We start from the raw sequence: 6,700 nt of genomic DNA on the forward strand, positions 1-6,700 counted from the left end.
GTCTCGGCGGATGCGCAGCGGCGAAGACTTGCAGTGGTGGCGGGCGGGCAGGAGGGAAGGAAAAACTATCAAGTGCAAAATCAGGTATTTTACGTCTCTGCACTGATGGTGGTTGTGTCCCATGGACACGCTGAGGAGCCTCTGTACAGTTTCCCACGCAGCAGGAGTTCTGTGGTCCCGTTTCCTATGTGGCTAATGATTACAGGAAGAGTTTGTATTATTTCAGTTATGATGTACAGATAAGTGTAATATATTCCTGATAATAAATACATGCGCCAGTGCACATACGGGCCGACGCATACGAACCAGTGTGTCCTACAGTGTTTTCTGTATGTCTGTGCACACGGAAAGTGGGATAAATGGAAAACAAAGCAAAACCCCATGAACAGGTTACCCCGTTAAAGACCGAAGCCAGGCAGCCACTTAGCCTCCCGGCAGCGGGGCTGGTCAGTTGGGTTACCTGACTATGGTTCACGTGCTATAAATTAGATCTAAATTCCCATGGATTCGTTTTCTAAGGGTGCTTCCCGTACGGCTGGGGCTCCCGGGAGGCCAGGGATCGTGGCCTGCGATGTTTTTATTAAGGTGCCATGCTTCAGCATGCGGTAAGGGGAACACTTCTGCTGGCGGCTCAGGCGCGGCAGCAAACAAGCACACTCTGTAACGTGCCGGTCACCCACCTTTCAACACCCCCTCCCCTCGCCCTGCCCTCCCACTGAGGGCACCCAGTTCCTCGGGCTTTGCCACAAGGATTAAAAAGGGGCCCGGGCACATCCCACCTTGGGAATGTGCTTGATAACGTCCTCGTGACCGACCTCCCACCAGGCCCCTGGCTCGCTGAGCACAGACGAAGCCGCGGGAAGGACCCGGACCGAGAGGAGGAGGAAAAGCGGTGTCCGCGGGGCCACTGCCTCATGCATCGCAGGACGCCCGAGCAGGCTGCAAGTGAGGCAGCCGGGGGCAGGGGACAGACCGGACTCCTCCTGCCCGGTGGCTTCAGCGTCGTACTGCAGACCCTACCCCGGAAAATCCCACCAGCAGAGCTCCTGGTTCATTACACACTCCTAATCTCCTCAGACGACCAAATTTTGCAATGCCAGCAAAATTCACACTGCCTGGGTAAATTCTGGGATAAACGTTGCAGGTTCATGAAGTCCCACCTAATACCTGAACTGGTACAAGAGGGCGGGGAGAGACTCACCTGAATGTCAGCAGCAACAAGCTGCTCCGTGCTGAGCACAGACCCCAGCCTGCGGCAAATTCCCCAAATTACGCATTGTCCCACCCATCTCGGCAAACCCGAAAGCCGGCAGCAGAATTAAGATGAGCAGCTCCCAGAACAAGTGCAGAGATGGGGACAGCCAGCAGACATTGGAACAAGCTAGAAAACACAGGCCGGCTTGCGAACCAAGGCAAACAACAGGCATCATTTATTTGGATATTGAGAAAAATGTTTTAATGCTGTACCACATAATTACAAGTGAATTTCCGAATTCCAAAAGCATCAGGGGAAAAGCATTTACAGCATTGCCAGGATAAAAGGGAGCCGCACACCTGCGCTGTACTCTGGGGGCAAGGTTCACATTTTAAAACTTAAGGCTTTAATCGCTACATGAACATGGTAAAAAAAACCCCAAAAACAACCGAACAAACCGAAACAAAGATAAAAAAGATAAAAAATAGATTTGTTTGCAGAACAAGCATTAAAACTACTTATCACGCCTGTAAGAAATTCTGAGAAATCATTAGGAAAATAGACCATCAAACAGACAACAGAAAGGTATTTACATTTTGCTTAATAATTAAAAAATTAAAATATACAGACTCTTCCATGGCTTTGGTCAGTAAAAATCCCTTTACTGACAGGACCCAAACTCGCACTGGGTTTGCTAGCACGCAGCCTCTGGGCTGCCAGCGGCTCCTCCTGCTCCTTGCACCCAGCGCAGCTGGAAGGCACAGCGTGCTGCAAGGGAACGCTTTGCCTCCCACCGCTGTCCCGAAAACTCGAGACGCTCTGCCGGAGCCACCTCCCCGCACGGCGTCCAGGGGAAGAGGTGCCTCTCGCTGGCTGGGGTCTGCCGGGTCTCAGACGAACCCCGCGTCTCGGAGCGTGAGCCAGGAGCAAATACCCTGAGAAAAATCGAGGTCTGGCTCTTGCTGGCAGAGACATTCCAGGATCATCTGGTTTCCAGCCGGGTGTCAGACACCCCACTGGGACCTGTAACGTCGAGCGTAAGGCAGCCCGGGGGGGGATCGGTGGGGGAGGCATCGCTGCTGGAGCGGGAAATGAAGGATGAACCACGAGGCGAGCGGCACCGGCGAGGCAGCTTTGCCTTCAGCTCGCTTTTGGGATGCCGGAGTGCCTGCAGGCCGATGGGGGAGCGGGCTGTGAGGGCAGCGAGCAGATGTCGCAACGTTATCCAAGGGTTTAGAAAGAGAGATGCTTTTTCTGCCAGAGGGAAGAGGCTTCCTTTGAAAGGGGAGGGTGCCGAGAGGTGTGTAGGCGAGGGGCTGCAGGGCAGCCTGCGGCACGAAAACCAGCACGACTCCCACTCCTCCCCTTCAAATCCTGCCGGACCCGCGTCGCCCTTCATCCATTTGGGCAGATGACAGCAATGCTCCCTTGCACGTAGCTTTCTGGGGGGTGGAATTTAAGAAATCCCACTGTAATTCATTAGTATATAAAATGCAATCATCACTGAAGAAGCAGATTTTACAAATATAAATAAAATATCCTATCATACTGCTCTCTGGTCTCTGAGTCAGTAGGAATGGAGGCAGCAGGCAGCGACAGGCAGCCTCTGTATGCTATGAATAGGAGTTTGTTTTCACCTGGGATGGACGAAGGGTGAGGGTGTCCACGGCAAGCACTGCCAGCTAAAACTTTACCCTGGCAATAAACAGCAATGCGTGGCATCGGCACCAGCGGTGTTTTCACCAGCCTGGTCCCCTGCAGCCCCCCCTCCTCTGCAGTGACCAAGCACGAACCTCTCCGAAGGTCTCCCGTCCAGCAGCACTTTGCCTGCAGCACACCCCAGCCCCTGCGATGCTGGGGTGGGGGACAGCCCCGCACCCCCTCTCGCTGCAGAGCTCCCCAACACCCAGCACAGGCGCTTGCTGCCTGAACCGGCGGCAAACTCCACCCCAAGGGATGGGAAAAGGGTGAAACGAAACCAAAAGGCAGCCGGTAATAATTTTCAGCGACCAGGGAATGAAAGCTGTAAGCGAATAAGCAAAAGTGAGTCATTTTTGCACAAAAAAATTAACTGGGGGGGGGAGCTGTTTTGACAGCAATTTTCCATTGAGCAAGGCTGGCTGGCTATGTATCTGGATTTGCTGTACAACTGCGAAGTGCAGCCCTGGGGCTGCCCACCTCCGCCCGACACGCACCCGCAGTCGGTAGGACCCTTCCAACAGCCTCCCCGCAGGGCTCCTCTCAAGCGAGCAGTAGGCTGGAGCGAGGTCAGTCCCTCGGGCCAGAGCCTGCCCTGAAAGATCAGGCAGGCCACTTGTACTGCATCTCTCGGCTTTGGCAGAAAAGGATCTATCCTCGTGCCAAGCAAAGGCATCGCTTCTCCGTTCCCACCTCCTCATACAGCGAAATGCTCTGCATCTGTACAAAATATCTTTGTAATAAAATAACAGCTAAACTATTTACAAGGAAAAGCTCAAACGGATGAAGGCGCATCACCCACAACAGCAAGGTTATAGCAGCAGTTGCATGTCTTCAAAGATACCTGGCTTGATCTATGTTACATGCAGACATCAGCAGGGAGGCAGAGGAGACAGTAAAACAAACAAACAAACAAAAAACCTACCCATTCAGCAAAGTCCTCAACATTGTCCTAGAAAGAAGCAGTCAACTTTTGCCTTTCAGGTTACAAAACTTACAAGCAAGTGGTGGATAGAGTCAGGAGGGGATGGGGCAGGAGTATGCGGCGTGTCAAACTCATCACCTCCCCACCGGTCCACTCCCCGGGGTCAAGTCATGCCGAGAGGAGGCCAGGAGATCCCCAGGTCCAGCTGGACATGGGGAAGCAGGTAGACAGAGAGCCAGGGAGACACCTACGCTTCCCTGTCACTGCGTAGGGCTGCAGGCCACCTCCACCTCCTTGTATCGGGTGAGTAGCAACAAACAGCAGGAGAGGCAGCACCACGGAACTGACGGGCTGAAGAAATCATGACAGAGGAGTGGCAGATGGGGCTGAGGACCCTCACCTCCACTAGAAAATCTGCAGCGGGTGGCTCTGGGGCTGGTACAGGTAATGGCACATTTAAACACCAAGTCTGGTGAAACAAAGATTTTCCTATGAACCTTCTCAGAGAAAAAGAAACTGAAGAAAAATTACCCCCGTCAAGACTTTCTCTTTCTTCCATGTGCTGCTATTATATACCACAAAAGCTGAAACGAAGTTATGGAATATAAATACCAGAACAGATCCCTAAGTAAGACAACAAAAATAAGTTAACATTTATAAAAAAAAAAATTACATACAGCAAGAAATCTGCATACTGTTAAATAATTTTCTTTGGAAACACACTTCCAGTCAGAATTCACCCCCAAATGGTCATTGCTGAATGTCTTAATTGCTCAGAAGCTGGTATCCAAGGTGGGGAAAAAATCCTTACATTTTTGGTACAACAGGAAACTTTGCTCTCGTCTGAGTTTACATCTTCTGCTCTCACCATCTCCTCAGTGCTTTTTGGGAGGCTGTGGAGTGTGTAGAGCTTGCCTGTGTTCAAACAAAATAGACCTCAACGTAGTGGCTTTTAATTTTGATACTCTTCTCTCTCTACTTGAGTAAAACTTTGTATATGCACGAGGGCAAAGGCTTGGCAGATGGTCAAGACCCAGTAATTGGAGCAGATCCTGACTTAATTTTTTAGGGAGGAACCGCACTCAAAACGCACCCTGAAACACAGCCGGGAGGCAATGCACACATTGTTTTCACTCCCTCCAATTCAACCTTGGCAAGAAGAGCCTCCCAGTGTACTAGGAGGCCAAGATTAAAACCCCTCAGTGGGCAGAAAGGCTATAAAGTCTCTCTGGGAAACCTGCAAGATTTGGTCCATGGTCCAGCCATGTAACTTGAGAGATGATAGCCTGGTTTCCCTTTCTGCTGCACCAGGTGCCTGGTGAGACCCCAGTCAAGTCATGCAGGGGTCTGTTCTTCAGTTCTCCATCTGAACAATGGGGACAAGAGCCCGTCCCTTCATCAGCGAGAGCCATGCTGATAAAGAGATTAAAGATTGTCTGATACTCAGAGGCAGTAGTGTGGAGGACACCTAGGACAGCATCCACTCAGGTCAGGAGAAGGATTTCTGCATTATCTATTTCAGATGCCCCATCCCTGGAAGTGTTCGAGGTCAGGCTGGATAGGGCTTTGAGCAACATGGTCTAGTAAAAGATGTCCCTGCCCATGGCAGGGAGGCTGGACTAGATGATCTTCAAAGGTCCCTTCCAACCCAAACCACTCCATGATTCTGTGATTTGTTTTTCAGTATAAACTGAAGCATTAATTTAGATCAGTGGCATACATGGGAGTGGCCCACCTTCCTGATGCTTTAACAAGACTTTTTTAGGGTAGTGAATTTGGTTGGGGAAGAGAGAATTTAGAAAAAATACAATCATCTCAGAGCAAAACCAAGGCTCCACCTGCAATTGCCAACCAAACACAGACCCGGTCTCAACTCCAAACCTCCCACCTTTCACGATAGCCAGGCTCTGGAGATGATCTCCAGCCCCAAAGGGAAAGCTCCTCTCAGCAAGCCAGACCATAAAGCTTAGTGGTGTTTTCTGAGCTGCACGCTTTAGTGGGACCACTGGGACTGGGGAGCCCCTGCACACCCCCACGGCCCTCCCCTGGGCAGGAGGCAGACACCCGGCACTGCTCACGGCTGAAGTTCAAGCCCCTGAGGATCTTCCTCTGCCTCCCCTTCCCTGGGCAGAAACGCGCTCCACACGCTGATGCCAAACCAAAGTCTCACAGCCAAATCCTTTGCTAATGCTACACAGCCAGCACACGAAACTGATGCAGGGAGAGGAAAATAGAGCCCCACTTGCCGTCAGAGCTGGGCTCACTTCTGCTAGCCACCTCACCACTGCAGCCACACTGCTGGCGATTTCCGAGGCGAAGAGGTAGGACGGCTCTTTGGAGACACCCGTTCTTTTCAAGCCATTCAAGTACTTGCACCGAACAGTTTTATGGCTAAACCTGGCAATCCCTCTGCTGAGCAGAAACATCTGCTGGAGTTACCTGCACACTGGCAAACTACCATTCACCCAACAACCAGCGACCACAAACCCTCCCAACATTTCACAGCAGCGGTGTGCTTTAAAGCGTATGAGTATGTAGTTAAAAAAAAGCTAAATATAACAAAAACTATGAGACCTGATACTTTAAAGAATGCAAGTCTTGCAGGTGCTTTCTTAACCAGGTGAAAGCTGGTGTTTGGAGAGAGCCTTTTTTTGTGCGTACGCGTGGGGTACAGCTCACATCGGGTGAAGGATGGATCTGGTCTAAGCCTGACAGTAGCACTGCAAAATCTGCTCTGTGTATAATCAGGTAGAGTATCTGTGGGGAGGTAATTCCCGGGGCTACTGAAAGAAAGACCTTTGAGAGGCCTGGTTTCATAGCAGCATTTAAGGTTAACTGGCACACAGAAGCAGTTTTCTTTCTACAGACTGGAAAAAAAAACC

This window comes from Phaethon lepturus, unplaced genomic scaffold (genome assembly GCF_000687285.1).
Source record: "Phaethon lepturus isolate BGI_N335 unplaced genomic scaffold, ASM68728v1 scaffold19941, whole genome shotgun sequence".
NCBI lineage: Eukaryota > Metazoa > Chordata > Aves > Phaethontiformes > Phaethontidae > Phaethon > Phaethon lepturus.